Source organism: Palaemon carinicauda, chromosome 34 (genome assembly GCF_036898095.1).
Source record: "Palaemon carinicauda isolate YSFRI2023 chromosome 34, ASM3689809v2, whole genome shotgun sequence".
NCBI classification, from domain to species: Eukaryota; Metazoa; Arthropoda; class Malacostraca; order Decapoda; family Palaemonidae; genus Palaemon; species Palaemon carinicauda.
The window spans coordinates 16,253,107-16,276,010 of NC_090758.1; the positions used below are offsets into that span (position 1 = coordinate 16,253,107).

At 46.7% G+C, this 22,904-nt stretch overlaps 1 long non-coding RNA gene across 1 annotated transcript in view; it reads left to right on the plus strand.

Annotated features, from left to right (window-relative positions):
* Positions 1-22,904, plus strand: part of LOC137626576 (uncharacterized) — a 49,395-nt gene that overhangs the window by 14,861 nt on the left and 11,630 nt on the right. Inside the window, exon 2 of the long non-coding RNA XR_011041058.1 lies at positions 10,455-10,559. This is a non-coding gene — a long non-coding RNA (uncharacterized lncRNA). The remainder of the gene's footprint in view (positions 1-10,454; positions 10,560-22,904) is intronic.

Genomic DNA, 22,904 nt, shown 5'->3' on the forward strand with positions numbered 1-22,904 from the left:
GCCTTATGGTGTGCTATTAAGAAACCTTCGCTGCCTATGTCTAAGAACGCAGTTTCTTACTACATAAGGCTTCTGATTAGAGAAGCTCATTCTCACATGAAGGATGAAGACCTTGCTTTGCTGAAGGTAAGGACACATGAAGTGAGAGCTGTGGCTACTTCAGTGGCCTTCAAACAGAACCGTTCTCTGCAGAGTATTATGGATGCAACCTATTGGAGGAGCAAGTCAGTGTTTGCATCATTCTATCTCAAAGATGTCCAGTCTCTTTACGAGAACTGCTACACCCTGGGACCATTCGTAGCAGCGAGTGCAGTAGTAGGTGAGGGCTCAGCCACTACATTCCCATAATCCCATAACCTTTTTAACCTTTCTCTTGAATGCTTTTATTGTTGTTTTGGGTTGTACGGTGGGCTAAGAAGCCTTCCGCATCCTAGTTGATTTGGCGGGTGGTCAATTCTTTCTTGAGAAGCGCCTAGGTTAGAGGTTGTGATGAGGTCCTTTAGTATGGGTTGCAGCCCTTTATACTTCAGCACCTAAGAGTTGTTCAGCCTCCTAAGAGGACCGCTGCGCTCAGTAAGGAAGACGTACTTATTAAAGGCAGAGTAATGGTTCAAGTCGACTTCCTTACCAGGTACTTATAATTTCATTTGTTATTTTGAATAACTGATAAAAATGAAATACGGGATACTTAGCTTCTTGATTAACATGTATACTGGTTTTCACCCACCCCCCTGGGTGTGAATCAGCTACATGATCATCGGGTAAGATTAATATTGAAAAATGTTATTTTCATTAGTAAAATAAATTTTTGAATATACTTACCCGATGATCATGATTTAATTGACCCACCCTTCCTCCCCATAGAGAACCAGTGGACCGAGGAAAAAATTGAGGTGGTGTTGACAAGAAGTACTGGAGTACCTGACCACAGATGGCGCTGGTGAGTACACCCCCCTCTTGTATAGCGATCGCTGGCGTATCCCGTCCGTAGATTTCTGTCGGGCAACGGAGTTGACAGCTACATGATCATCGGGTAAGTATATTCAAAAATTTATTTTACTAATGAAAATAACATTTTATAGCATTTCACCACCTCAAAAACACTGGTTTCCCACTGGGGTCTCCCATAATTGTTCAAAAACTGGGTGTTTTGCCCCATTAATCGTCAGAAATGCATAAAACTCAAGATAGCAAGTAGGAAAGATATATGGCTCGTGTATTTGGCTAGAAATTAAAGTATCACATATTTACCTTGATGTTTTTTTTAACTTAATTTCTTCCATTCATCCTCATAAAGTCACTGATATCAAAACCGAGATATGGTGGCTCATGCGGTAAGGTCCCTGACTGGGTAACGCCAGACTGGGATTTGAGTCCCGCTCAAATTCGTTAGTTTCTTTGATGCTGTAACCTCACCATCCTTCTGAGCTAAGGATGTGGGTTTTTGGGGGGAGCCTATAGGTGTATCCAGCAGCCATTGCCTGGCCCTCCTTGGTCTTAGCTTGGGTGGGGAGTGTGCTTGGTTGCTAATTACTGTATATGTATATATGGTCAGTCTCTAGGTCAATGTCACTGTCCCTTGCCTCTGCCATTCATGAGCGGCCTTTAAACCTTTAAATAGTAAGGAAACATAGTCAAAACACGAGCTTTTGTTTGCCAGGACTTCCAGACGCAAAGGAAATGAGACTTTCCATCCCAGTGTTTATTGTTTTAAAATTGCCTCCTTAATTAACACCTTCACCCGAGGGGTTACTGTACTGTAATTGTTCAGTGGCCACTTTTCTCTTGGTAAGCAGCTCTTCTAGGAGGACACTCCAACATCAAATCATTGTTCTCTAGTCTTGGGTAATGCCATATCCTCTGTTTCATGGTCTTCCACTGTCTTGGGTTAGAGTTCTCTTGTTTGAGGGTACACTCGGGCACACTATTCTATTATCTCCTCCTCTGGTTCTGTTAAAGGTTTTATAGTTTATATACGAGATATTTATTTAAATGCTACTGTTCTTTAAATATTCCATGAATTCACGCATGAAAGGCTACCAACCGAAGCCGCTAACTAACACTGCCCAAATAGCCTAAATAAAAGATAAAATCGTGCCAAAACATTGAATTAGATGTCCATAACACAAAAATAAGACTACAATTAGTATAAGGAATTAATAGAAATTCTTACAAAGCAAAGAGATCCCGAGGAAGCAACACCAAAAGATCTCAAACACACCCGTAAGGGAGCGTCAACAAAGCGGCTAAGATAAAACCCAACAAGGTTATTGATTGAACGTGTGTCGCTACCTAGATATCCCAAACAGACAAATATAATACTCAACTTGGGAGCAGGGATCTCCAAAACGCCTGACATCTTCAAAAACACAAAATAACACAGCACTACGAAAAACACGTCCGAACGTTCACGGGTGCTAACAAGGAATGATGGGAGAAGGATAGGTGGTAGTGGTGGTGGGGGGGGGGGGGGGGCAGTAGCTGTAGTGACCGACACCTCGTAATAACGGGGGATTTTGAGGAGGGAGAAGTCTAATTGGAAAGGGACCTCTGGTAGTGGTATCACTCGCCCCAGTTTTAATTCCGACACCCTTTTAGGGGTGAGTGAGCTGGATATATCCTGGCATTCCATGCAACTTTTTTCTCTGGTATATTTAGCAGTATTTATACCTTTGAAATGGTGCTTTAAGGAGCATTTCACTGGGCGACACAGGTTCCTCGCCCAGAAAATAGATTTTTCCTGCGTCAAAATCCCATAATTTTTCCTTGTTTCATTTCCTCACTGGGCTATTTTCCTTGTTGGAGCTCCTGGGCTTATAGCATTCTGCTTTTCCAACTAGGGTTGTAGCTTAGCAATTGATAATGATAATAACCTAATGATTTATTGGTTTTTGCTCTTGTATGCTTTCTTCGCCCGCAATTAAATACCTTATTGCAAGTAGAATATGTTTTGCTATGCGGGTTTGCCCCGTGGGCTAATATTTCACCATTAATTATCAATTACTGTTTAAAAACTTAGTTTTAAATATTAAACTTAGCCGGTGAATATATAATAGCTGACGTCTCCGGCGGCTCGACAGAAAAACACAAAAACTCGCGAGCGATCGCTATGAAGGTTGCGGGTGTGCCCACCAGCGCCAACTATCGGCCAGGTACCGCATATACATGTAAACAGCTCCAGTTCTTCTCTGTCGGTCTTGTCGACAAGTTGATTCCATTACTCGCTGTTAACCTGGAGTTTTTTCAACAGTCTTGGTGAAGTACTTCTTTTTGGTTTTGAGCTTTCGCAGTGCAGGTGTTTTTATCTTCAATTTAAACTCTTGAACTCTTTTTTGGATAGATTTAATTGTTGATGACTTTGGATTGTTTTTGGACTTTCTTTGACTTTTCAAAATGGCTGACCCTTCTCCAATTCCTAAATTTCGTAAATGTAATGCTAGGGATTGTAACAAACGTCTTCCAAAGGCCTCTCTCGACCCACATACTGTGTGTTCTAATTGTCGGGGTAAAACCTGTCAATTAGGAGATCGGTGTGATGAGTGCGTGGTACTTTCGGAATTCGACTGGCTAGAGTTTGATAAGTATTCTCGTAAGCTAGAGAGAGATAGGGTGAGGAGAGTTCCTCTAGATCATTAGAATTTTCCTCCTCCCATGCCCCTGAACCTAATCCTTCCCCAGTAGTAGTTGTGCCTGAACCTTCTACTAGCACTCATGAACCATCAATGCGGGATATGTTACGTGCCATTCAAGCTTTGGGCGAGAGAGTTGAATCTTTAGCTACGGACCGTAATCAACTCATGGCGGATGTAAAAGAGTTAAAGTGTCAGAGTGCCACATTAGAAAATCGTGGGGATAAAGTGATTAGTGCGCAAAGTGTTATCAGTGTTGCGACCGAGGGTTCGTCTGTTCGTGCCTGTCGTTCGCCTAGTCCGAGACCTCTTGCAAGCTCCCATGCACCAGGGAGAAGTAATGTCGTAGGACTTATGGGTATGAGAGGCTTTAACCAACGAACAGACGTTCCCTCTATGGTTTCGGGCGGGTCTCGTCAAGACCGCCCCTACCATAAGACGAGCGAGGCGGTTTTCTCCTCGTCTTCCGAAGGCTTCTCGCGTAAGAAACCGTGGAGCAAGGTTTCGAGACCCTTAAAGCGAAAGTCAGTCCCTTCAGGACAGGTCCAGCGTCCTGGTTGTAGCCATTGGGACAGCTCTGACCCTGTGCAGTCATCGGAAGACTGCTCGCCGCCTAAACAGAAGCGTAACACAGGCTCCGAGAGTCTTAGTGTAGGCAATGTTTTGCAGTCACAGACGTTACCCTCGTCTCGAACCGCTCCCACTCCCGTTGATCCTAAATCGGTTGTACTGCAAGATATGCAGAATAAGCTTGCCTCTCTTATGGAGGATTATACTGCTGAACAGGTTCACGATGATCCTCGCCGTTTAGCTGATCGAGATCCTGGCCGTCAGCCGCCCAAACGAGCCTTTGCTCGTCCTGTTGAAGTTGACGTTACAAAGTCACGTCAGTCACGTGACGTAGAGCCTCACTCGATGCAGTCCCGTGTTGACTTTCAGCCGCTTGTGGACGTTCAGCCGCTTGTGGACGTTCAGCCGCTACCGCATGCTCGTGTTGACGTTCAGGACGTTCGTCAACCAGCGAAGTTGACTTGTTTTGACGTTGAGCGTCAAGCACCGCAGTCAAGAGTTGTTTTGACTGCTCATTCTAGGCAGTCAAGGCAGTCTCGAGTTGACGTCGAGCGTCCTCCCGCTCCTGTTGTTGTTGCTAGTCAGTCCGTTAAGCAGTTACATGACGTAGCGTCCTGGACTGCTACTGATGCTCCTGTGCATGTGGACTCTGCTTGTCAAGCATTGCCACCAAGGCAGGTCTCTCCCTTGCTTGAGACTCATCAGTTGTCGGACGAGGTTCCTTCAGATGAGGACGTTGCTGATCCTCATCCTGATGATAATCCTTTGGACGTTTTGTCAGATGTAGAAGAACCTAAGGCTGTTCAACCTTCGATGGATTTTAAGAAGATCATGATGATTTTCAAGGATCTTTTTCCAGATCATTTTGTTGCTGTTGCTCCTCGTTCGCCTCCGTCTGAGTTTGCTCTAGGCTTAGCTGCTACCAAGCCTGCCTTTACTAAGCTAGTGCTTTCTCGCTCTTCTAAGAGGGCTTTACGTCTTCTAGGCGACTGGTTGGGTACCAGGAAGAGTTTGGGGAAGACGGCCTTTGCCTTCCCACCTTCTAAGCTTGCTTCTAGATCGAGCGTCTGGTATGACACGGGAGAAGTTCTCGGCTTGGGAGTCCCTGCCTCTGCCCAGGGTGACTTCTCAAGCCTCGTAGACTCTCCCCGTCGCCTGGCCATGAGACGCTCGAAGATTTGTTGGTCCTCCTCGGACCTTGACCATCTACTTAAAGGCGTATACAAGGCCATTGAAGTTTTCAACTTTCTTGATTGGTCTTTAGGAGCATTAAGTAGGAAGATCTCGTCTGCCGACCAAGATGTATCCTTACTTATCATGTCCTGTATGGACAAAGCCATCCGCGATGGCTCCAATGAGCTCGCCTCCACCTTTACGTCGGGAGTCTTAAAGAAGAGAGAAACCCTTTGCTCTTTCCTTTCAGCAGGAGTTACTCCCTGTCAGAGATCGGAACTGCTCTTTGCTCCCTTATCGGCTGCCTTGTTTCCACAACAGCTGATTAAGGACATAGCTGCTTCGCTTGTGCAGAAGGACACGCATGACCTGATGGCGTCCTCTGCTCGCAAGGGGGCTCCTTCTGCTTCCTTTGTTGTGAGACCCAGAATCGAGACTCCTGCGTCTAGATTTATCCCGCCCTTTCGTGGCAGAGCTCGCAGCAGGGGAGGCTCTCGTGCCGAGGGAAAGAAAGGTAAGAAGAGAGGAGCCAAGTCCTCCCGTGGCAGAGTCTGACTGCCCACGGCCTCAGACAGCGGTAGGGGCCAGATTGAACAGCTTCTGGCAGGCCTGGGAGAAGAGGGGTGCAGACCAAGAGTGTGTTCTGTTGCTCAAAGAGGGGTACAAAATACCGTTTGTACGCCAACCTCCTCTAGTAACAACTCCCATAGACCTCTCTCCCAGGTATCGAGAGGAGTCAAAGAGACAAGCCCTACATCAAGAAGTGTGTCTGTTGCTAGAGAAGGGAGCGGTGGTGAAAGTCTCGGACCTTCAATCACCGGGGTTTTACAACCGTCTCTTCCTAGTCCCAAAGCATACAGGAGGTTGGAGGCCAGTGCTAGACGTCAGTGCGCTCAACGTTTTTGTTACGAAAACAAAGTTCACGATGGAGACCACGAAGTCCGTCTTAGCAGCGGTCAGAGAGGGAGACTGGATGGTCTCTCTCGACCTACGAGATGCGTACTTCCACATTCCTATACACCCGGATTCCCAACCGTTTCTGAGGTTTGTTTATAGGAATGTGGTGTACCAGTTTCGAGCCCTGTGCTTTGGCCTCAGTCCTGCTCCTCTCGTGTTTACGAGGCTCATGAGGAATTTGGCAAAATTCCTTCATCTATCGGGAATCCGAGCCTCCCTGTACTTGGACGACTGGCTTCTCAGAGAATCGTCCAGTCATCGCTGTCTGCAGGATCTACATTGGACGTTGGGTCTGGCCAAGGAGTTAGGACTTTTGGTCAACTTAGAAAAGTCCCAACTGATCCCATCCCAGACTATTCTATATTTGGGGATGGAGATTCGCAGTCTAGTTTTTCGGGCTTTTCCGTCTGCCACCCGAATAGAACAAGCCCTGATCAAAGTCCAACTAATGCTGAAGAGAGAACGTTGTTCAGTAAGGAGTTGGATGAGTCTCGTAGGGACTCTCTCATCCCTGGAGCAGTTTGTCTCGCTAGGGAGACTGCACCTTCGGCCTCTCCAGTTCCATTTAGCCTCTCACTGGAACAAGGGCAAGACTTTAGAGACGGTATCAATCCCGGTCTCCGAACCAGTAAAAGCATGCCTGAACTGGTGGGACAGCAATATCAGTCTGAGAGAGGGCCTGTCTCTAGCAGTCAAGAACCCAAACCACGTGTTGTTCTCAGACGCGTCGGATTTGGGTTGGGGTGCGACCCTGGACGGTCGGGAATGCTCGGGTCTGTGGACCTCAGTTCAGAAGAGCATGCACATCAACGGCAAGGAGCTATTAGCAGTCCACTTGGCCTTGATGAATTTCGAGAACATTCTTCGAAACAAAGTGGTAGAGGTCAATTCAGACAACACCACAGCTTTGGCATACATCTCCAAGCAAGGAGGCACTCACTCCCACACGCTGTACGTGATCGCAAGGGACCTCCTCATATGGTCAAAAAATCGAGGCATCTCCCTGTTGACAAGGTTTATCCAGGGGGACTTGAACGTCTTGGCAGACTGTCTCAGTCGGAGGGGTCAGGTGATACCCACGTAATGGACCCTCCACAAGGACGTGTGCAAGAGTCTTTGGGCGACTTGGGGTCAACCCACCATAGACCTCTTTGCCACCTCGTTGACCAAAAGGCTCCCAATCTATTGCTCTCCAGTCCCAGATCCAGAGGCGATCCACATAGACGCTTTTCTACTGGACTGGTCTCACCAGGACTTGTATGCATTCCCATCATTCAAGATAGTCAACAAGGTACTGCAGAAGTTCGCCTCTCACGAAGGGACAAGGTTGACGTTGGTTGCTCCCCTCTGGCCCGCGAGAGAGTGGTTCACCGAGGTACTTCAATGGCTGGTAGACATTCCAAGGAGTCTTCCTCTAAGGGTAGATCTCTTACGTCAGCCCCACGTAAAGGATGTTCATCAAAGCCTCCCCGCGCTTCGTCTGACTGCCTTCAGACTATCGAAAGACTCAAGAGCTCGAGGCTTTTCGAAGGAGGCAGCCAGTGCGATTGCGAGAGCGAGGAGAGCTTCTACCATCAAAGTTTACCAGTCGAAGTGGGAAGTGTTTCGAGACTGGTGCAAGTCAGCATCTGTGTCCTCTTCCAGTACCTCTGTAGCCCAAATCGCAGATTTTCTGTTACATCTGAGAAATGTTCGCTCCCTCTCAGCACCCACTATTAAGGGCTACAGGAGCATGTTGGCTTCGGTCTTTCGACATAGAGGCTTAGATCTTTCCAACAATAAAGATCTCCAAGATCTCTTTAAGTCTTTCGAGACCTCTAAGGAACGTCGTATGGCAACTCCTGGATGGAACTTAGACGTGGTCCTAAGGTTCCTGATGTCAGACAGGTTTGAGCCATTACAATCAGCCTCCCTGAAGGATCTCGCCCTCAAGACGCTTTTCCTAGTGTGCTTGGCTTCGGCTAAAAGGGTCAGTGAAATTCATGCCTTCAGTAAGAACATCGGCTTTTCCACAGATAAAGCCACATGTTCACTTCGACTTGGTTTCCTGGCCAAAAATGAACTGCCTTCTCGTCCTTGGCCTAAGTCATTTGACATACCTTGCCTGTCAGAGATCGTAGGCAACGAACTTGAAAGAGTACTGTGTCCAGTTAGAGCTCTTAAGTTCTACTTAGCTCGTACTAAGTCCTTACGAGGTGGATCTGAGGCCTTATGGTGCTCAGTTAAGAAGCCATCATTACTTATGTCAAAGAATGCCTTGTCATATTTTATCAGATTTTTAATCCGAGAGGCTCATTCTCACTTGAATGAAACAGACCGATGCTTGCTTAAAGTTAAGACACACGAAGTAAGAGCTATAGCAACTTCCGTGGCCTTTAAGCAAAATAGATCTCTGCGAAGTATTATGGACGCGACCTTTTGGAGAAGCAAGTCGGTATTCGCGTCATTTTACTTAAAAGATGTCCAGACTCTTTATGAGGACTGCTACACACTGGGTCCATTCGTTGCAGCGAGTGCAGTAGTGGGTGAGGGTTCTACCACTACATTCCCTTAATTCCAATATCCTTTTAATCTGTCTCTTGAAATTTTTTTAATCTTGTTTTTGGGTTGTACCGAAGGCTAAGAAGCCTTTCGCATCCTGGTTGATTTGGCGGGTGGTCAAATGTCATTTCTTGAGAGCGCCCAGATTAGGGGTTTGATGAGGTCCTGTTGTATGGGTTGCCGCCCTTGATACTTCAGCTCCTGGGAGTCTTTCAACATCCTAAGAGGATGGCTGGGCTTCGTGAGGAAGACAAGACTAACAAGGCAGAGTAATCGTCAAAGTCATCTTCCTTACCAGGTACCTATATATATTTGGGTTTTGTTATGATATAACTGTCAAAAACTCTAAGCATATACGCCGTAAACTGCATTAATACTGGTCTCTACCCACCACCATGGGTGTGAATCAGCTATTATATATTCACCGGCTAAGTTTAATATTTAAAAATGATATTTTGATTATAAAATAAATTTTTAATATACTTACCCGGTGAATATATAAATTAAAGGCCCCCCCCCTTCCTCCCCGATAGAGACCCAGCGGGATGAGAAGAACTGGAGCTGTTTACATGTATATGCGGTATCTGGCCGATAGTTGGCGATGGTGGGCACACCCGCAACCTTCATAGCGATCGCTCGCGAGTTTTTGTGTGTTTCTGTCGAGCCGCCGGAGACGTCAGCTATTATATATTCACCGGGTAAGTATATTAAAAAATTTATTTTATAATCAAAATATCATAATTAGATTACCCAGGTTATTATTACCCAGTAATTGATGGTTATTAGAGATTTAAGAATGCACTAGTAACGGTTTATTGGAATAATGCAGCTTACAATAGTTACCCGATAAAATGTAATAAAGCCAGGTTCCCCACCTAACCTAACCTAGGAGCCGTATCCTTATCTAACTGGGTGTAACATTACCCTACTGGCTTCCTTACTATCAACATACCGCTAAGCATAGGGTTGCGACTTGTCTTGGGAGAATGCACAACATGATATTAATATTTGACATTCTCCCCACCATAAGGGCAAAGGCACTTATCTTAACAAGTTTCACACCAAGGACATGAGTGGGTGTCTGGATATTTGCCGGCACGATGGCCGTCCTTGTAGTCAACCTGCTGCCCCACAAGGATCAAATCATTAAAATATATAGAAATAAATACAAGAGACTGTGAGCGAAATAATTTTGGAATGCCAACTTTGAAAACTACTAAAAGAAAACTTTTAACAGCAAATTACTAAAGGCATGACTAAAATGAATGACTAATTTTGCACAACATGATATTAATATTTGACAAGTAGTAAATAAGTTATATGTAAAGTGAACAAATGATTTGAGTAATCTTTTAGAAAAAGTTTTCGAGTGTATTTGTTTGCCATCTTTCATTTCATAATGATAATCTGTTAATTACTATAACTATCAAATCTCTCTCTCTCTCTCTCTCTCTCTCTCTCTCTCTCTCTCTCTCTCTCTCTCTCTCTCTCTCTCTCTCTCTCTCTCCTAATTTTTTTTTTATTCAATGAATGAATGTAATGATAGCTAAAATGACAAGAATATTAATTTATTTCCTTTTTCAGACGCTGATCATAATTATCAAGATGAGATTCTTCCTGGACTGTGGCTCAAGAGCCCATCTTCAAGTCACATGACTCTATGAAGATAGTATGCTGCGGTAAATAAAGGTAAGTGGTTGCCTAGATAAAGAAAAAAAATAGTTGAAATTCGAACACTCGTGCTTTTTAGGCTATTGAAGTATCATATAATTCTTAATTTGTTTATACTAAATTTCATGATGTTTGTAGAAATTCATCCTGATAGTTTCAATGTAGGTTACATTAGGTTGATTAACTTCATCCAGGCATATATCAGTTCTCGCTACACTTTCAATAAGTACATCAACATTCACATAGCCACATAATAATTACTCTATTCCCAGAATTTTGTCCTTTCTCACTCTATAACTAACCTTTCAATAAGTACATCCCACAACATTTACCAGGCACCATACTTACCTTGATTAACTTCATCTAGACTTTTATAACTTTTCTCACTTTCCCATTACGTTAGCGATAAGTACACCCCTAAACATCCACATGGTCACTTCGTACATACATATATATACCAAAGGCACTTCTCCCAATTTTGGGGGTAGCCGACATCAACAAAGAAACAAAACAAAAAGGGGACCTCTACTCTCTACGTTCCTTCAGCCTAACCAGGGACTCAACCGAGTTCAGCTGGTACTGCTAGGGCGCCACAGCCCAACCTCCCACATTATCCACCACAGATGAACCATCATAATGCTGAATCCCCTACTGCTGCTACCTCCGCGGTCATCTAAGGCACCGGAGGAAGCAGCAGGGCCTACCGGAACTGCGTCACAATCGCTCGCCATTCATTCCTATTTCTAGCATGCTCTCTTGCCTCTCACATCTATCCTCCTATCACCCAGAGCTTTCTTCACACCATCCATCCACCCAAACCTTGGCCTTCCTCTTGTACTTCTCCCATCAACTCTTGCATTCATCACCTTCTTTAGCAGACAACCATTTTCCATTCTCTCAACATGGCCAAACCACCTCAACACATTCATATCCACTCTAGCCGCTAACTCATTTCTTACACCCGTTCTCTCCCTCACCACTTCGTTCCTAACCCTATCTACTCGAGATACACCAGCCATACTCCTTAGACACTTCATCTCAAACACATTCAATTTCTGTCTCTCCATCACTTTCATTCCCCACAACTCCGATCCATACATCACAGTTGGTACAATCACTTTCTTATATAGAACTCTCTTTACATTCATGCCCAACCCTCTATTTTTTACTACTCCCTTAACTGCCCCCAACACTTTGCAACCGTCATTGACTCTCTGACGTACATCTGCTTCCACTCCACCATTTGCTGCAACAACAGACCCCAAGTACTTAAACTGATCCACCTCCTCAAGTAACTCTCCATTCAACATGACATTCAACCTTGCACCACCTTCCCTTCTCGTACATCTCATAACCTTACTCTTACCCACATTAACTCTCAACTTCCTTCTCTCACACACCCTTCCAAATTCTGTCACTAGTCGGTCAAGATTCTCTTCTGTGTCTGCTACCAGTACAGTATCATCCGCAAACAACAACTGATTTACCTCCCATTCATGGTCATTCTCGCCTACCAGTTTTAATCCTCGTCCAAGCACTCGAGCATTCACCTCTCTCACCACTCTATCAACATACAAGTTGAACAACCACGGCGACATCACACATCCCTGTCTCAGCCCCACTCTCACCGGAAACCAATCACTCACTTCATTTCCTATTCTAACACATGCTTTTCTACCTTTGTAGAAACTCTTCACTGCTTGCAACAACCTTCCACCAACTCCATATAACCTCATCACATTCCACATTGCTTCCCTATCAACTCTATCTTATGCTTTCTCCAGATCCATAAACGCAACATACACCTCCTTACCTTTTGCTAAATATTTCTCGCATATCTGCCTAACTGTAAAAATCTGATTCATACAACCCCTACCTCTTCTAAAACCACCCTGTACTTCCAAGATTGCATTCTCTGTTTTATCCTTAATCCTATTAATCAATACTCTACCATACACTTTTTCAACTACACTCAACAAACTAATACCTCTTGAATTACAACACTCATGCACATCTCCCTTACCCTTATATAGTGGTACAATACACGCACAAACCCAATCTACTGGTACCATTGACAACACAAAACATATTAAACAATCTCACCAACCATTCAAGTACAGTCACACCCCCTTCCTTCAACATCTCAGCTTTCACACCATCCATACCAGATGCTTTTCCTACTCTCGTTTCATCTAGTGCTCTCCTCACTTCCTCTATTGTAATCTCTCTCTCATTCTCATCTCCCATCACTGGCACCTCAACACCTGGAACAGCAATTATATCTGCCTCCCTATTATCCTGAACATTCAGCAAACTTTCAAAATATTCCGCCCACCTTTTCCTTGCCTCCTCTCCTTTTAACAACCTTCCATTTCCATCTTTCACTGTCTCTTCAATTCTTTCGCCAGCCTTCCTTACTCTCTTCACTTCTTTCCAAAACTTCTTATTCTCTTCATATGACTGACCCAATCCCTGACCCCACCTCAGGTCAGCTGCCCTCTTTGCCTCACGTACCTTGCGCTTTACTTCCACCTTTTTCTCTCTATATTTTTCATACTTCTCTATGCTATTACTCTGCAGCCATTCTTCAAAAGCCCTCTTTTTCTCTTCCACTTTTACCTTCACTCCTTCATTCCACCATTCACTGCCCTTCCTCATGCTGCCTCCAACAACCTTCTTGCCACATACATCACTTGCAATCCCAACAAAATTTTCTTTTGCTAACTTCCTCTCCTCCTCTAAATTACCAGTTGTTCCAACACGAATACTTACCTCGAACTACTTTCTTAGGAGTTACCTGTAACCTCCTCTCTACCGACCAGAGTTTTGTGTAGTGTACCCCCCACCCCGTTTTCTAATTAGGCCTACCCCCGGCATTAAGGAATGTGCCCCGAGGGTAGGCTTATCGTAGGTCGAGGTCCGTCCGGGTCAACAGCTTCAGTAAGTTCTCTGGTCGCGACGTGTCAACACATCGCCCTCGTTCTCTATCGATCCTTTGTGTGCGTTCTGAGTGTCCCACGTGTTCCCCGCGTGGTAACTTGTGTTTCCTGTGTACTTTTCCCGGGTGTTCCTGTGTGTTCACCCTCCACCTGTGTGCTTACCCAGTGTATTCCTTGATTCCCTTCATGCTTGTGTCTTGCGTGTGTGCATTATGGAGCAAATCCGCCGTTGTCCGGGGCCTAGGGCCGGTAAATCGTGTGGAGCGTTCCTCTCCAAGCCTGAAGTGGACCCTCACTCCCTTTGCTCCTCCTGTAGGGGAAGGGTTTGTTCGTCAGCAGATACGTGCCCCGTGTGTGTAGGCTGAAGTGATATCCAGTGGGTACGTTACGGTACTAAAAAGAGAAAATCGGCGAAACGTTCCCCCAGAAAAGCTATCGTTACTTCGCCGCTACCATCACCCAGTGAGCGGTCCGACGGGGCCTCTGTTTCGCCGTTCCCTACACAGAGTAGGGTCCGAGGTAAGTCTGTCGTGGAGAAGGAACAAAGCGGCCTTCCCCAAGAGTCTAGTGAAAGTGCAGTGCCGGTTGCGGGCCCTTCTAGGGCTAGTGAAGAACCCAGTAGTGCGTCCGGAGAGTCGGCCCTTGTGCTTGGGGGGCATGTGTCCTCCGATGACCCCTTGTGGGGTAGTAACGTGGTGTCTGTGTCTTCGCTGCCCTCGTGGGCCTGTGCTTCAGGGTCTTCGGTAGGCGGAGACAACCAGAATAAGTTACGGTTTTCGGGTAATGATACCTTCGGTTGGAAGCTTCCGAAGACACCAGGTAGGTCCCCGTTACGAATGGAAGAGGGCCTGGACCCCTGGCTCCCTAGCATGAGCGCCTTGAATCGTTCCCGGCCCCCCTCACGGAAGTCCCCGAAGATTTCCTTCAGCCGTCGACCTCGGGCACTCAACGCGTGAAGAAGTCTCCCGCAGTCCCCGCTACCGCCCGACATACGATAAGTACAGTGCCGTCGGGTTCGTCGGAAGATTATTTCTCGTCGGGGGAAGAAGTCAGGAGAAAACACCGTCGTCGGAGAGAGCGGTCCAGGAGCAGGCGTTCCCGTTCTAGGTCGCGCTCCAGGTACAGTAGGAAGCACTCCCGCTCCCCAGGGCGTAAGTACAAGAGGAGTAGGTCTCATGATGGCGACTGGGTCTTCGTATCCCGGGACTCAAGGTTGCCTTGTTCCCCGGACCGCCGGTCCAGAGAGTTCTCGCCAAGGATGCCGTCCTCCAAACACGACCTTGACCCTCGCAACCAAGCTCGCAGGAAGGACTCTACAGGAAGGCATAAGTCCTCGAAGCCTCCGGTTCACCCTGCCCAGCGGGGGGAAACGCGCTTCTTTTCGGGCGGCCTGGCCGAACCAGCCCAGTTGGTGCGGCCTTCGGGTCGGAAGGAACGGTTCCCGCTGTCGGGTCAGCCCACGGGAACCGCGTCCTCGGCACCCAGAGCCCTTGAGCGGACGAGAGTCCCTGCTGAATCGGCGATGCCTGCGTTAACCCAGGCCCCTGGTGCGGACGTCCCCGCCGATGAAGTCCAGTACCTCGGTAGGACGGCACCCCTGGCTCCAAGAGCTAGACGTCCGGTCGGTGTGCCCCGTAACCCAGCTCCCCGGTCCCAAGCCGAGACCTCGGCTGACAGGAGGGAGGGTTCCGGATTCGGCCTATAGGAGGGTGATTGGCCTTATCAGGAGGCACCACAAGATTGAGGAACCTACAGCTACGGACGAAGACTACTGGAGGTCAAGCCTGTTACGGATTATGCAGACCCCTACCCAACCTAAGACATCTCTAGCGCTTCCTCTAGCCCGAGATCTGGTCCTAGGGCAGGAGTATGTGGACAAAGTGGTGGCTAGTAATGCCGAGGCCCCCAAAACCCAGAGTTCCTCAAAATTGCTCCAGGGCCTCAAAACTCAGGGCAAAGTATATGTGCCAGAGGGGCGTCGCCCAGGCCCCTGTAAAGTGGAATCATCCATTGACATCCTGAGTCAGGGCGTCTCAGAGGATAGAGCTTCTTCGGCCCCAGTTTGTTTCTCGCCAGCGGAGGCCTCCATGATGGAAGAAATGTCAAGGGATCTAGTGAACGTCTCCTCTTGGCATGACTGGTGGGCTTCCACCTTAGTAGGAGTACAAGCCTCGTTCGACCCCGCGGACCCTGACCAGCAGAGCCTCCTGAGGGAACTTATTACCTCCGGGAGTAAAACCCTAAAATTTTTAACATACCAGTCGCTCGCCTTGACAGCTAACTGGGTACTCCGTAAGAGAGAGACCGTTCTGGCTAAGGTGTCCCAGAAGGTGCCAGACAGGGAAGCGCGGGCCATGAGGAGCTTACCCTTGTGGGGGGAGTCCTTGTTTCCCCTGAAAGAACTAGAGACCATCATGGAGAAGGTCTCGAAGAAGAAGGAGTCTAACAACCCCAGGCCTACGCCTTCTAGGAGACCTCCCTACAAGAGGTCCGTCTCGGATAGTGCCGCGACGGCCCAAGCCTCTCCCAGCACGACGAGGAGAGAGGCTCCCTCTTCCTCCTGGTCCTCAACGCCTCAGCCCCCCCGTAGGGGAGCTCCAGCTTCCTCAAGCTCCTTCAGATCAGGTTACTCTGCCTCTAGGAGAGGCCGTTCAGGCAGCTCCTCCAGAAGGAGATAGAGTGGGAGGCCCCCTATCCCCGCCCAAGCCTCGGGTTGGGGGATGCCTCAGACTACATTGGCAAGCATGGAAGGCTCACGGAGCGGAGCCTTGGACAGTGTCCGTACTAAAGGAGGGCTACAGACTACCGTTCTTAGCAGAACCACCCCCTCTTATCCCGGCCAGCCGGGCGGAATAGCTAGCTCCCAAAGACCCGTTGAAGAAGACCGCCCTTCAGGAGGAGGTGTCCTCCATGTTAGAGAAGGGCGCCATAGAAGAAGTTCTTCTCCCAGGCCCGGGTTTCTACAGTCGTCTGTTCCTAGTAGAAAAAGCGACGGGGGGGGTGATGGAGACCGGTTATAGATCTGTCGGCTCTCAACAAGTTCATCAAGAAGACGGACTTCAAAATGGACACTTCGAAGTCAGTCCTGCTGTCCTTGAGAGAGAAAGATTAAATGATGACCATAGACTACAAGGACGCCTACTTCCAAATTCCGGTCCACCCCTCGAGTCGAAAGTTTCTCCGGGTGAAATGGGGTTCCCAGATCCTGCAATTCAAGACCCTTTGCTTCGGATTGTCAACAGCGCCCCAGGTGTTCACGAGAGTCTTTACGACTGTCTCAGTGTGGGCTCACGAACGAGGCATTCGCCTCATCCGATACCTGGACGACTGGTTGCTTCTTTCCTCCTCAAAGGACCTCTTGGAGGAACAAGGGATGAAACTCCTCCAGTTTTGCAAGGATCTGGGCATCGTAATCAACCCGGAAAAATCAAACCTATCCCCATCCACCAGAATGAACTACTTGGGAATGACGTTAGATACCATTCTGGGAAAAGCCTTCCCTTCGGAGGAAAGAATAAACAACCTCATGAATATCATTCGGCCGTTCCTGTCGGGGCGCCCCAGGAGAGCGAAAGACTGGCAGAAACTGATAGGTCACCTGGTCTCATTGGAGAAACTAGTTCCCCAAGGGAGGGTAAGGCTCAGAGCCGTACAATGAAACCTGAAGAACCTCTGGTGCCAACTGGACTCACAACAAGTCCTAATCCCAGTTCTACCAAACACGAGACCCTCCCTGGAATGGTGGCATTGCCGGTCGAACTCACTCAAGGGGATGCCCTTCGGGAGCGACCCCCCCGAGTTACTACTGTTCACAGATGCCTCCAACCAAGGGTGGGGAGCCCATCTCGACGAAACAGCACGAGGGACCTGGTTGGACGGGGAAAAGGAACTCCACATCAGTGTCCTGGAGTTGAAGGCAGTCCAGAAGGCTTGCCTACACTTCGCAGATCTGCTAAAGGGAAACACCGTGGCGTTGATGTGCGACAACGCCACGGTAGTAGCATACATAAAGAAGCAAGGAGGCTTGAAGTCGAGGGAATTGTGCGATCTCACCATAAAAATTCTAGATTGGGCAGAAGAGAACCAAGTGGTGTTGTTAACGAGGTTCATTCCCGGGAAGAAAAACGTGCTGGCTGACGGTCTCAGCAGAGTGGGCCAGATAGTAGGGACAGAATGGTCCCTTCTTCCAGAAGTAGCCAAGCTCATCATCCAACGTTGGGGTTCCCCGGTGTTGGACCTCTTTGCAACAAAACTCAACGCCCAACTCCCCGTATATTGTTCTCCTGTACCAGACCCGAAAGCAGCCTTAGAAGACGCCTTTCAGCACAAGTGGGACAATCTAGACGTGTACGCTTTTCCCCCTTTCACGTTGATAAGGCAAGTGCTCAACAGAGTAAGGACAGCCCGAAACCTAAAGATGACTTAGGTAGCGCCCTGGTGGCCGGAGAGAGAGTGGTTCGCGGACCTAAAAGACCTGGCGAGTCAACCACCGTGGCCTCTGCCCGACAGGTCAGACCTTCTGCATCAACCTCATTTTCTCAGGCTCCACGACAACCCACTCTCCCTACGTCTTCACGCCTGGAAACTATCGAGCGGCTCCTGAAGAAAGAAGGATATTCTTCATCCACTGCTAAGAGAATGTCGCTATACCTGAGAAAGTCGTCAGCCGCGGTCTACCAGGCTAAGTGGGCCTCCTTCACGAAGTGGTGCTCTGAGAAGCACATTAAGCCTCTTAAGGCCTCTGTCCCAGACATAGCAGATTTTCTGGTGTTTCTTAGAGACAAGGTGGGAATGTCAATCCCAGCCATAAAAGGGGTTTGGGCCGCCTTAGGCCAAGTCTTCCTCCTGAAGGGCATCGACCTGGGGGCCTCGAGGCACATAGCGATGCTTGTCAAGAGTTTCGAGCAGTCCTGCCCCCCGCAGGCGAGTAGGGTGCCCCAGTGGGACTTAGCCAAGGTCCTGAAGATGTTGTGTGGCCCCCCCTTTGAACCTTTGAAAGATATCGTGGACAGAGATCTCACCCTCAAGGCCGTCTTCTTGCTGGCCTTGGCGTCCGCTAAGAGAGTGGGTGAGATCCATGGTCTGTCATATGACGTTTCTCATTCGAAGGGGTGGAAAGAAGTATCCTTCAAGTTCGTTCCTTCTTTTGTGGCTAAGACTCAGAACCCAGCAGTCTGGGATCCGAGGTTCAAAGGTTTTTCAATACCTGCCATCCCTAGGACGGGTAATTCAGAGTATTTGAAATTATGCCCTGTACGGACCATTAGAAAATACCTTGAAAGAACGGCTCATCTCCGCCCAGGCACCAAGAGCCTCTTCGTATCCACGGGTATTACTAAGAAGCAAGTGTCCAAGAACACCATTTCCTTCTGGTTGAGACAAGTTATTGCCAGAGCCTACAAGGAAGAAGGCATAGCAGTGCCAGGCACCCCCAGACCTCATGACATCAGAGGCCTGAGCACCTCCTTAGCCTTTGAGAAAAACATGGCAGTAGGTCAGATCCTGCGAGCAGGTACTTGGTCGAACCAGTCAACCTTTACTGCCCATTACCTCAAGGACTACTCGAGGAAGTCCTTAGACGGGTTCTCCATTGGAACAGTCATCTCCGCCCTCCAAGCGGTGTGACGGTAAAAAGCCCCAGGCTCAATCACAGCTAGCAACTGGGAGACACAGGTGCGTTTTCCTTCCATCCTACCCAGTTGCTTCCTAGCCTCATCGGGGAGTACCAACTTATACCATTGGATAACACATTCTTCATGACTACGCTACTGGAAGCAACATCAGAAGAAGTTTTTTCAAAGGGTGAGTACTTAGACACTAACGTGAACTCTTTGTGTAGTTACCTTCTCATCCGTTTTCTAGTAGGTACCATTATTCCTGGGCCTCTTGGCCTCCGCTTACCGGGTCAGGGGGTCAGAATAGCACTCCTGCCTCCTAAAGTATAAGTCTCCTAAGAAAGTAGTTCGAGGTAAGTATTCGTGTTGGAACAAATAAAAAATTTTAAGTAATTTCTATTTTTCCTAACATACTTACCGAGAACTACTTTCGGGTAATGGCCCTCCCTTCCTTCCCCGAGTGCCTCTCTTCCCTTGCAAGCATTGTGCTAATCCAATAGAACTTACTGAAGCTGTTGACCCGGGCGGACATCGACCTACGATAAGCCTACCCTCGGGGCACATTCCTTAATGCCGGGGGTAGGCCTCCTTAGAAAACGGGGTGGGGGGTACACTACACAAAACTCTGGTCGGTAGAGAGGTGGTTACAGGTAACTCCTAAGAAAGTAGTTCTCGGTAAGTATGTTAGGAAAAATACAAATTACTTAAAATTTTTTATTTTCTCTTACTCTCACCTCGTCATATGCCATTTTCAACCTTTCCTGATATTTACTTTTTACCCCCGGTTTTATTAGCTCTTCAACCCTCACTAGCTCCCTTTTACATTCACCTACTCTATTCCCCCACTCTTTTGCTACAACTAATTTTCCTTCCACCAAAAAATGATCAGACATACCGTTAGCCATACCCCTAAACACGTGCACGTCTTTCAATCTTCTAAACATTCTTTTAGTTATCAACACATAATCCATTAATGCCCTTTCTACTACTCTTCCATTTGCCACTCTTACCCATGTATACTTATTTTTATCTTTCTTTTTAAAAAAGCTAGCACTTATTACCATCTCTTATTCAACACACATATCTACCAGTCTCTCACCATTCTCATTTTCACCTGGTACGCCATACTTCCCAATGACACCTTCTACCTCTCCAGCGCCCACTCTAGCATTTAAGTCACCCGTGACAACTACATAATTCCTTCTACCCAGTCCTTCTACACACCTAGTTAATTCATTCCTGAACTCATTCCGCTCTTCTTCACTTTTCTCACTACCTGGCCCATACGCACTGACAAACGCCCAACATTCCCTACCCAACCTAACCCTTACCCACATTAACCTAGATGATATCTCCTTCCATTCCACTACTTTACCTGTCATCCATTCACTCAGCAGTAACGCCACACCCTCTCTCGCTCTTCCCCTTTCAATCCCAGACACTCTACCAGACATTTCACCAAACATCACTTCACCCTTTCCTTTCATCTTTGTCTCACACAAGGCCAATACATCCATCCTTCTACTTCTAAACATACTTCCAATCTCACATCTTTTACTCTCTATCGTACTACATCCACGCACATTCAAACACCCCAAAACTAGAGTGCGGGGAGCAATCACTCTCCCCCCAGCTCCATCTCTTTGTCTTTGTCTCGTAGGATTTTTATACAGGAGAGGGGGTTCCGAGCCCCCTCGTCCCGTCCCTTTTAGTCGCCTCTTACGACACGCAGGGATAACGTTGGCGCTATTCTAACTTTGTACTTTGATTAATTTCATCTCAGGTTTTGTCATTTTCTCACTACCCTTTCAATGAGTACTTTCCACAACATGCTTATTACTCTACTAAATTGGTCTTTGAGCCACTTGTTGACTCATGACCGCTCTCGAAAGACGTCTCCTATCTCCTCTATCTTGTGGTTTAATCCATCCATGTATCCATTTCAATTCCCTACCTATCTAGATCCTCTTCCAGTTCTTTCTGTGTCTTCACAAAGGTCACCGTTGTAGTGGTTTGCGGACTGTGGCCAGAGGTAGCACCCGAACTGCCTAGTGTCCGAATGCCGACCACAACCCGACGTTCACTACACAAAAAATATACAATAGTGGAATACCCAAAAACCTGAGTAACAGTTCAACAGACCTGAGTACTGGGCACCACCCCTTGATTTATACTGGGCAAGGGGACCCAGCTAGAACCTGACTTACCCGTTTGCTTCTCCTCCCTTTTGCTTGCTGATCATAAGTACAAGTATAAGAACATTAGGTGAAAGGAAATATTGTTTAATTAATTACGGGGCACAGTGTGGGAGGAAAGAATTATGATAAGTTACGGTACTTAAGAGATCTTAAAAAACAGTGGCTGGGGAAGGGGGGCACATTGGTGTAGGAACAGGAATGATATGCAATGTTCATAAAACAAGAAAATAAAATTTATTTGTACAAAACTGTTAGGGTTATGTTAGCATGGACCCATCAATCCAAATAGAAAATTAAAGACAAAATTAGCATTCCTTAACGTCAAACTTCAGCAACAGGGTAACAGTGATAAACAAACAGGAAATTTTCTTCCCCTCATAAGTGTACCTATACAGGCCAAGTCTAGACCAAGGCACACCTAACCGTGTATCTATTTGGGCAAGTACCAGTATGCCATCTATAAAGAACATATAACGGTGAAAAATACAGTACCACAATTTTCCCTAAATCAATACTGTTCTCATCAATCTCCCGTCCACCATTGGGATGCAGTCACTTAAACAGTCCTAATTTATGAACAGTACAGCCGCATACTATGTCGTACAGGTCTGGGCGGGCCCACCATTACAATGTCTCGAAAAGTTTGTCAACAGCACATTTGAAATCTCTCAATCTTGGAAGGGGTTTTGAATAAGTCTGAATTCATACTAAACTCAAAAGTTACCCTCTTCCTAACATCGGAATTCACTTCTTGGGCCTCTGACCAGATATGCCATTTCCATAGCTCATGTTAACTATTTAATGTTCATGACACACACTCATATAGCAACACAGTAGCTTACTTCTAGTTACAAGGTATGGATATAGAACAGCATCACAGACTAGTACAGACTGATAACAGGAAATATTCTAAATTTGCTCTCCCTTACACTCCCTACTGAGTGTAGGGGCTGCTGTCAATACCTGGAAAGGAACAATAACACATTAAGACATTTTTGGAAAAAGGGGGGCTTGAGGGATACAAAAGAAAAAAATAAAATCAAATATATTTCATACACACACAAACCACTAAAGTTTTCTCAGTCACAAACCCTTATATATTGCACCGTCCCCTGACATCAACAGTCAGTATTTATTTGGGTTTGTGCGTCCTCCCTTGCAATATGATCAGCTAATCGAATCTCCCTTGACTTTACAACCGGGTTGCTGGGTTCTATGTCTTGTTTCCAAATTGTGGCGAATTCTCCATTCCAGAGTTTCTTGGTCGAAGTTGGGTCCCGTGATTTTCCTAAAAATTTTATTTTCAAATACCTCATACTGTACTTACATTGATTAACTTCACCGAGCCTTTTGTCCTTTTTCTTATTATTATTTGAATGAGTACTTATCGCAACATGCATATAGCCACATACTTACGTTGATTAACTTCTCCATCTTCTTTCACTTTTCTCGCTTTATAGCTGGAGAACATTTACAATAAATAATTCCCTACAACTTGCATATGACCTCACATGATAATTAACTCCATCTAGGCGTTATCACTTTCTCACATAGCTTTTGATAAGTATTTCCCAAAATATCAACATGGTCACTTTGTACCTTGATTAACTT